Here is a 10,181-nt window from a genome sequence, read left to right on the forward strand (position 1 = left end):
TAAAATCCGGGTGAAAATATTGTGCAAACTACAATCTAAACAATTTACCACCATCTGTAGATGATTTTATCATTTATGTTAGGCAATGTTTTTCTATATCCCTCAATTAACTATTCAACTGCTTCTTCAAAAGACCTGAAGACTCCCAGGGGTGAGTATAAACAGGTTTCCTGCCCTTAAGAAGGTTCTCCTCTCAGAGGAGGAGAAAGACGGGCAAAGGACCAGGGACGGGCACCTCTGCTGCTGGACTCCTGCTGCCAACAGTTGAGGATGGGGAGCGGGGAGCCGGATACCAAGGCAGGGGGTTCACCACAGAGTCCGAGGAAAACCTCACGACGAGGGTGGGATTCGAACCCACGCGTGCAGAGCACAATGGATTAGCAGTCCATCGCCTTCACCACTCGGCCACCTCGTCGGGTGTGGTGCTCGCGCGGTCAGACTCTTCACCCCGCAGTCGGAGCAGCGATGATCCGCGTCTCCTCGGACCTCCCGCTGACTCGACCCTCACGCCCGCCCCCCAGGCAGGCGTTTTCAGGTCCCTGCAGGACGACGCATCCTGGATGGGCGAGTACACCCAGCAGGCTCGGGGGGAGGGGGGGTCCTGCGCGCGCACCTGCTGGCCGCCCCTGCGCCCCGAGCGCCCGGGACCCCCATGCGCCCGCCGCTCCCGGGAAAGGCAGGGACCCCCTGGATTGGCCCCTGGAACGCGTCCGACTGCTGGGCCGCGCCCCCCGTCCCTCCTGTTCGCTGCGGCGTGGCGCTTCCCGCGACACCGGAGCGCGTGGCCGGAACCAGAGCTGATCGCAAGCGCCCGGACGAGACGGCGTAGGCGCCGGAGGAACCTGGGATCTCAGCCGGGCCGCCTCCACCCTGGGGACTGCCGCGTGCGGAGCCCCGGGGCGCGGGGTCCGGTGGGGTCCGGCGGGTCGGGGGTCCATCCCGCTCACCGGAGCGCTTGGGACCGGCCACCTCGCCAGCTCCGCCTCCGGCCCTCTCCGCCGGCGGGATGTTGACTCCCCGGAGGAAGCCGAACTTAACAACTTCGGTAAACCCAGGATCAAGGGCCCTTCACTGACAGGCTTCTGTGCTTTTCTACAGTTAGTGCAGGATTCTGGAGACAAACGGAAAGACAAGAGATTCTTACCTGCCAAGATGCTTTTTCCTTCCTAGGAAACCTCTGCCCCTATTCCTAGCTTTGGCACGGCACACTCTCTTCCGTCCCTGTCATGTTCCTTTACTGAATTTTCAAAAACTCACCTCCAGCACAAACTACCCATCATGGGAAACTCCCCTCAATCCATGGGCTAGAGGACGAAAGATTTATCCATTTAGTGAAAATTTAGTCATTTAGTCAAAAATCCATATTACCAGCTATGGTTTTCCTTAAGCCTTGAGTTGGGACGCCCGTTTTGTTCAAATCACTTACATTCACTTATGTGTCCCTCTCCACAGGTCCAAGGTAACCTCATTTCTACCGGTGACTTCAGAACTACTTCTCAATACAAATTCGGAGTCGGAAATTTCCCTGTTGGATTAACAGGATTTTTTTTTTTTTAACTGTTTTCCCTGCAGTGCTCCCCGGAGAGCAGGGATATTTCATTATTCATCACATGACAGGCAACAGGGAGTCAGTAATAGGCGCACAAGTTACTCCTGAGTTAATGAATGCAACAATTCTGTATTTTAATAGAACTACTAAACACCGAAAAGCAAGGTACACAGAGAGACTGCTTTTAATTATTTCAGTTTGTTGGGCTCATAAGCAACACTGCAGGGCTGTTGTGAGGACTGAATGAAAATGCAAAGTGCTTTAAAATACCTGGCGCTTGGAATCACCATTGACTGACAAAGCTTTGCATTATCATTATTATCCCTAAGAAAAGAGAACCAGCAGAGGGAAAAAATGAACCAGTAATATGTGCAGGCAACCCACAGAAGTAGGAAAAAAATCAGACAATAAACGTCTTAAAAGAAGCTTCACTTCATGTATATTTAAACATATGCTAATTAAAATAGTAATAAATTTTCCCTTCCATCAGATTGACAAATATTTCTAAAATTAATAATAACAAATCTGGGCCAGATGTTGGAAAGCCTGATTTGAAACACTGTGGTGGTGATGTAAATGGGCAGAAACACATTAAAAGATAATTAATTAAGTCCTCTTAAAATTTAAAGACTTACATCCTTATTCCCTTCCTAAAACCCAACTATCCAGCGGGGGTGGGAGGGATGCAAGTTCAAGTGTAGTACGTACAGTCTTGTTATTATTATCATTTTAAACACCTATGAAGGGAGGTCCATAAAGAGTTTTAGGTAATATCAGTGAGGACCCTTCAGCCTCAGTTTCATGAAGGCTCAAATTCAGACTTTTCTTGATCCCTCCAAAGTACATTATACATACAATTATCGTATATTTATTTGGTGTTAACAGAGTTCATCTTTCAGTATAATTATTTCAAATATATCCCAATGTTTAGAATCTTCATATTGTGTTTATTTTGTACTTATTTCAATGTGTTGTAAGACTAAAAAAAGTGGAAATTGCCCTGGGCCTTTTACAACCTTTGAAAAACCATGATAGGCACTGACATCAAAAATATCTGCAAGAAATGACATATCAGATAAAGGGCTAGCATCCAAGATCTATAAAGAACTTAATCAAACTCAACATCCAAAGAACAAATGATCCAGCCAAGACATGGGTGGAAGACATGAACAGACATTTCCGCAAAGAAGACATCTAAATGGCCAACAGACACATGAAAAAATGTTCAACATCACTCAGCATCAGGGAAATACAAATCAAAACCAAAGTGAGATCCCACCTCACACCAGTCAGAATGGCTAAAATGAACAAGTCAAGAAATCACAGATGTGAGCAAAGATGCAGAGAAAGGGGAACCCCCTACACTGTTGGTGGGAATGCAAGTTGGTGCAGCCACTCTGGAAAAGAGCATGGAAAAAGTTGAAAATAGAGCTACCCTACGAACCAGCAATCACACTGCTGGGTATTTACCCTAAAGATACAAACGTAGGGATCCGAAGGGGCACGTGAACCCCAATGTTCATAGCAGCAATGTCCACAACAGAGGAACTGTGGAAACTTAAACTTGGCTTGATGTCTACTGACAGATGAACAGATAAAGATGTGGTATATAAAATGGAATATTACTCGGCCATCAGAAAAGATGAATACTTACCATTACAGCCATGTGGATGGAACTGGAGGGGATTATGCTAAGCAAAATAAGTCAATCAGAGAAAGACAATTATCATATGATCTCACTCATATGTGGAATTTAAGAAACAATATGAGGATCAAAGGGGAAGGGAAGGAAAAATAAAATAAGATGAAAACAGAGGGAGGCAAACCATAAGAGACTCTTATTCTCAGGAAACAAACTGAAGGTTGCGGGGATGGGGGGTAACCAGGTGACAGGCATTAAGGAGGGCACGTGATGCAATGATACTGAGCACTGGGTCTTATATATAACTGATGAATCACTGAACTCTATTTCTGAAACTAATACACTATAATTAATAGAATTTAAACAAAAAAACAAAAATCTGCAAGAAGTACATCATTTAGAAGTCATTTTATTTTTTTTAACTGAATTTCTTTTTTTTTTTTGTAAGATTTTATTTATTTATTTGACAGACAGAGATCACAAGTGGGCAGAGAAAGAGAGGAGGAAGCAGGCTCCCTGCTGAGCAGAGAGCCCAATGCGGGGCTCAATCCCAGGACCCTGAGATCATGACCTGAGCCGAAGGCATAGGCTTTAACCCACTGAGCCACCCAGGTGCCCCTAGAAGTCATTTTAGTAATTAACCTATCATTTACCTTACCTTTGTAAAGATATCCAATAAAAGATTAAGAAAAGTTACCATTTGTAGACTATTTACAGATAAAAATGCAAAAGAAGTGTTTGAAAAATCATCATTTTACAACTGTTAAGGCACAGTGAATGCAGGCAGTAGTAATCAGGGGTTGAGAAACTGCTAGACAGAAGGCAAAGGGGCAGAGTAGCTGATACTATCTGAACCCAGGGAACAATCTTAGCATAATTAGAAGTGGAAAAACCCAAGTTATATGCCACCTGCTCTGATGCTACAGGAAATACATAGTGAAACTTTTTTTTTTAATATTTTGTTTATTTATTTGAGAGAGAGAGAGCGTGGGAGGGCGGCGGGGGCGGGGGGGGGGGGAGAAGTAGACCCCGCGCTGAGCAGGGAGCAGGACACTGAGATCATGACCTGAGCCCAGGACTCCTGATCACGACTCAAGCCAAGTTTGGCTGACTAGGCCACCCAGGTGCCCCTTACACAGTGAAACTTATAATACATTGTAGCCTGGAACAACTGAATGTGAATCCAACAAAATTTCCATGCCTAATGACCAGTTTACAAGAGATACAGAGAATAAGAAAACACATTAAGTGATACCACAAGGAAAACATCAACCAAACTTAGAACATAAGAAATTCTACAGGACAGATCACTGAGTTACATAAACAAGCAAATGGTATTTAAAAAAAAAAAAAAAGGTACTGTTACACGGTGAGAATTTTAAGAGATTTTATCAAACAAAAGCAATGTGTGGATCTTGTTTCGGTTATGAATCAAACAAATCAACTATAAAAAGGCATTTTTACAAAACTGAGAAAACTAAACTGGGACTGGATATTAGTATTAAGAATTTTAGTTAAGGGCACCTGCTGGCTCAGTTGGTCAAGTGTCGGACTCTTAATTTTGGCTCAGGTCATGAGCTCAGGGTTGTGAGACCGAGCTCCACATTGGGCTCTGAGCTGGGTGTGGTGTCTGCCTGACATTCTCTCTCCCTCTGCCTCTCCCCGCACCTCTGTAAAAGAAACATTAGGGGATAAATTTAGTTAATTAGAATTAGAATTGTGGTTAAATTTTTTAGATGTGATAAAGTTATTGAAATTATTTTTTTTAAGATTTTATTTATTTATTTGACAGAGAGAGATCACAAGTAGGCAGAGAGGCAGACAGAGAGAGAGAGGAGGAAGCAGGCTCCCCGCTGAGCAGAGAGCTTGATGCGGGACTCGATCCCAGGATTCTGAGATCATGACCTGAGCTGAAGGCAGCGGCTTAACCCACTGAGCTACCCAGGCGCCCATGTCTTTATCTATTAGAGGTATATACTGAGATAGTTAAAGATCAAACTGCATGATGCTTGAAAATCGCTTGAAATACCTCAGAAAATAAGGAGGGGAATGAATGAAATAAGAGAAGCCTGTGTTAATCATTGCTGAACCAGGCTGAGGCGGACGTGGACACTCATTATACTATTCTAACTTTATGCAAGTTTGAATGTTTTAATAACCCAAGTTAAAAGATTTTGTTTGATGCAGGTCTCTTAGTTGTAAACTCCTAGTTTTTTTAAAAAAAGATTTTATTTCTTTACTTGACAGACCGAGATCCTAAATAGGCAGAGAAGCAGGCAAAGAGAGAGGAGGGAGCAGGCTCCCTGCTGAGCAGAAAACCCGATGTGGGGCTCGATCCCAGGACCCCAAGATCATGACCTGAGTGGAAGGCAGAGGCTTTAACCCACTGAGCCACCCAGGCACCTCTCTAATTCTTATTTGTAAACAGTGATCAGGGCACCTGGTAGCTCCGTTGCTTTAGCATAAACTCTTGATTTCAGCTCAGGTTGTGATCTCAGGATTGTGAGGTCGAGCCCTGCCCTGGCTCTGTCTGCTCGGAGTCCTCTCCCTTTCCCTGCTCCCTCTCTTAAATAAATCAATCTTTATATGCAAACGGTGGTAAAAAGCTCCCATTCTTAAAAGCTTAGTTTGATGAGTACACAACTCTAGATTGACAATGACTTTATTTCAATACTTCTAACATAGATTTCCCTTTCCTAGATTGTATCATGGAATTAAGGTTGTTAACATTCTAACTGTTCCTCCTTTGCAGGAGACCTGTCGGTGTTCTCTGATTTCAGACCTCCTCTTTCAGTAGGTGTGAAGTTACAGTTGTTCACTTGACCGTCCTTGTGATGCACTGTGCTTTCTGAATCTTTTATGCATGAAAATTCCTCTCCAGTTCTGGGAAATTCTCAGCTATTATGTTTTCAAATATTACCTCACCTACATTTTTCTTTTATTCCTGGTTGTAACTATTATATACTTCAGAATTTATTACCTGAGCCTATATCTCTACTGTGTTCTTTTATCTACCTTCTGTGGCTCTGTTATTAACTACCCCGAAACTCAGGCGTTTAAAACAACACCCACTTATTATTTTCTCACAGTTCTATGAGGTGGCAAAGTAGGGAGAGCTCAAGTGGGCTGTATCATCCCTTCTCTTTGTGGGGTCAGCTGGACTAATTTCTATGTGGCCAACGGGCAGGTCAGCCAGAGACTGTTCTTGGATGGCCTCAATAACATATCTGACAGGGACAGTTTCTGGGAGTTGATAGATTTCCTTCATGTGATCTTTCTAGCAGGATAGTCCAGCCTTTTTTTTTTTTTTTTACAATGATAGCTGTCTTCCAGGAAAGTGAGGGTTGGTATGACAAGGTTTCTCTAGATCAGGCCTGGAAGTGGCACAACATCACAACTCCACTGGTCAGAGCAGCTCAGAGTCAAGGTTTAGAGGAATAAGTTAGACTCCACCCCCTGATGGGAGGAGGTGCAAATGACCTGTGGTCAGGTTCATCTGTCACAGCTTGCTTCGCATGTTCCACGTTAACTACTTTTGTTGTATTCTGGATCAGCATTTTGGCTTTATCACTCAGTGTAGTAATTCTTTGGTTGCAGCTAATATGATGTTTAATCTTACCTATTAGAAATTTTTCATTTCAATTACTATTATCTTTATTTCTAAGTTCTAAATTTTATATCATTCTATTCATTCTTCTTGCATACTCTGTATCCTTAATTTATTGATACATATCCCACATAGCTATTCTTTGTCTTGTATCTTAAAATTTCAACATCTGCAGTTGTTTAGGTCTATATATGTCACGTTTTTTATCTTCTAAACTATAGGCATAATGGTTTATCTTTCTGTGTGTGTAGTCATCCTTATTGTTGAGCTGGTTATATGATCTTAATACGAATGAATCTTGCAGGCGCAACCTGGGGAAGTCTTCTGTCAAAGGGGATATGTTTCTACTTCTTCCTGAACTGGAGACAAAGCTGACTCTGAGCCGCCTGTGTCCCACTACAGTGGGACAGAATGGGACTGTAACAAGGGTCAGGCTCTGCTCTTCCACGTCCCCACTCTTATGATATGAAAACATTCATCCCTACAGTGGTGTCGGCACCTGGCTTCAGGATTCCCTGCTCCTGGACTGACCTAGGTGAGTTTCCTGTACTGCTTGCTCCCAGCCTCTCTGACTCCCAGGCCCTCTGGGCAGGGCTCCCACATCTCACGCTTGCATCACTAATTGTCCTGACCTGGCTCCAGGTGCCCCTGAATTACTGTAGAGCCAGGTAATATTTACTGGTTTTGAGTGACCCCCTAGAGAATTCCCCAACTCTTTGTGAGACTAGAAAAGTCACAAAGGGGGTATATTCAAGGACTAATGGTTGGGAAGTAGGACCTTCTACTAAGTCGTAACTGGTGAAGATTTAAAAAAAAAAAAAAAAAAAGAACCAAAAGGCACAAATCACTGAAAATGGACAGTCCTGTCACAAAAAGTGATGGTTTTCAATCCATAAAGAATGCCACGGATGAAATTCATGGCCATGTAACAGACTGGAAGGAGATTTTCGCAACAACTAAGACTGACCAGAAATCAATATATACTAAATAAAAAGACCCCTTGCAAAAGAGGAATTAAAAACCAAAAATTTAAAAATTACCAACAGAGGGGCATCTGGCTGGCTCAGTTGGTAGAGCACCTGACTCTTGATCTCAGGGTTGTTAAGTTCGAGGCCCACGTTGGCTGCAGAGATTGCTTAAAAAAAAAAAAATCTTATGAAAAAAATGAAATACCATCAGAAAAAGAGGCAACACAAAAGAAAAAGAGAACAAGGAAATAAATAATTCTGAAAAGTAATGCCTAAATGACTTCCAATATTAAGAGATGTTGAACCTCCCTAGAAATCAGAGGAAGGCAAATCACGAAGAATCCCGCCTACGGAGGAATGGCGCCGATCATGAAGGTTATGGCAGGTGTTGTTAAATATGCTGGGGATGGAAACTTCTGTGTGCTTCTGGCAGGAGAGAAGTCAGCACAGCTGTCCTCCAACGCCACCTTGCACAACGCACTGCGATCAAGCACCCCATGTCTGCTGTAACAGACCCAAGGGCCCCAAACTCTGGGTGGCTGACAGCAACACACATTCTCTTCCACTGTCAGAGGTGTTTGCGGGGCCGCACTCCTCGCAGAGGCTGCAGGGGAGACTCTGTTTCCTTCAATTTTCCGGCTGTTAGAGCTGCACTGTCTTCATTTCTCCTTTGCCTTCCCCTCATGGAAGGACAGGGGTGACTACCTTCAGGGCCCATCCAGACGGCCCAGGATGACTTTCCCCGTGCAGAGCCCTACCACCATCACATCCGCCCTCTCTCCGCCTGCAGTAACAGTCCCAGCTGAGACCTGAAGGCCTTCAAGGGCCATGTGGTCAAGTTTACCACCGGCACGTGTATTTTTGGACCCTGTGTGTATCTCCCAGCGAAATTCTCCGGCAAATCTTCAGGGGAAGCTTAAAGATGCTTTCGGCAAACAGGCACAACATCTAATTTTAAGCCTTAACTGTGCTCTTTACCCCTCTTATTTCTTCCTCTCTGCTCTTTTCATTGTAAAGACGATGAACAAGAGAGTTCTCCAGCTAAACACCAGAGTATTTGGGCGTGGTGCCGTCACCCATCCGCGGGAGGCCGTCTCCAGATGGAGCTTTACAACACCAGCTGCCTTGTACTGCCGTGGGAAAGGCATGGCCTGAAACTACCACTCAAAACTACAGGCAGACCCAAAGTGGAAAACGTTCTACTGGGGGGGGGGGGCGCTGTGGGAATGTTCCAGATTAAAGAAAACTAAAAAGACAGGCCAACTAAATGCAATGCCTGACCCCAGACTAGACGCTGTACCAGAGGGGAAATCGGGTCAGATGGTCAAACGGGCGGGCGGACTGTAGTGGAAACAGGGCTACTGCGTCAGGGTCAAACTAGCCAAGTGTGTGAGCAACGGGGGGGGGGGGGGGGGGAGGCTGCAACTTAATCTCAAAGGAGAGATAGAGGAAGCAAACGTTGAAGAAAGGGAATACTATTAACAATAGCTAAAACTGGGTAAAAGGCAGACAGGTATTTTTATGCTATTTTTATTTTTTTCAGCTTTCTAGTAAGTTTGAAGGTGTTTCAGAGGCAGAGAGGGAATGCACGGGAGGCTCCAGAGAAATCAAGGGCTGGGAATTTGGGCTGGACCGCGCCAACTCTCTAAAATAGAAGCTTTACCCCCAAACCATCCAAGGAACCAAAGATTCTTCGTGGCTCCGGGGGTCCCCGCGGGCTGGTCGTGAGCAACCGGAGCCAGGGCACCCCGGCCCGCTCACCTGACACCGAAGCAACATTGCCACGCACCCCCCACGAGCCTCGCAGAGCGGGGACCGCCAGGGCTTTGCGGACGGGGACACCTGTCGCCCCGGCTCGGGTTCCCAGCTTGTCCTTGCGATCGGTGCAGGACATCGCGAGCCTGCGGGACGCCCCCTGCCACCAGCATCGCGTGTTCAGGGGCTGTTTCCGGCTGCCGGAAACCGAGATGGTGGGTGGGTCCGGGGGAGGGGCGCGGAGGGCCCGGAGCCAACACCCCCCACCCCCGGCCGCCGCCGCGCCGCCCCCTGCTGCGCGCCCCGCCTCGCCTCCGCCGCGCCGCGCCGCCCCCTGCTGCGCGCCCCGCCTCGCCTCCGCCGCTCCGCACCGCCCCCTGCTGCGCGCCCCGCCTCGCCTCCGCCGCGCCGCGCCGCCCCCTGCTGCGGCCTCCCCCGGCTCCTCCGCCGCAGGCGCGACACGTGGCTGCAGAGCGCGAGACCGCGCGGGCTCCGCCGCCTCCTCCCGCGGAACCCCGCCGGGGCGTTTCGGACGCCGCACGCGGCCGGCCCGCACGTGAGAAGTCTGCGCCCCCGTTTTCTCCGCGTCTTCCTAAGACTTTCGGAGGCGAAAAGTGATAATAAATCACGAAAGGAATCCGCAGCACCGCGCCCACAGTC

The 10,181-nt window shown here is 46.6% G+C and overlaps 1 non-coding gene across 1 annotated transcript; it reads right to left on the reverse strand.

Moving 5' to 3' along the window:
* Positions 1-333: 333 nt before the first annotated feature.
* TRNAS-GCU lies at positions 334-415 on the reverse strand. Its single transcript has one exon. It is a non-coding gene; the product is annotated as a tRNA-Ser (tRNA).
* Between the last annotated feature and the right edge of the window lie 9,766 nt (positions 416-10,181).

Source organism: Mustela erminea, chromosome 4, assembly GCF_009829155.1.
Source record: "Mustela erminea isolate mMusErm1 chromosome 4, mMusErm1.Pri, whole genome shotgun sequence".
Classification (NCBI taxonomy): Eukaryota; Metazoa; Chordata; class Mammalia; order Carnivora; family Mustelidae; genus Mustela; species Mustela erminea.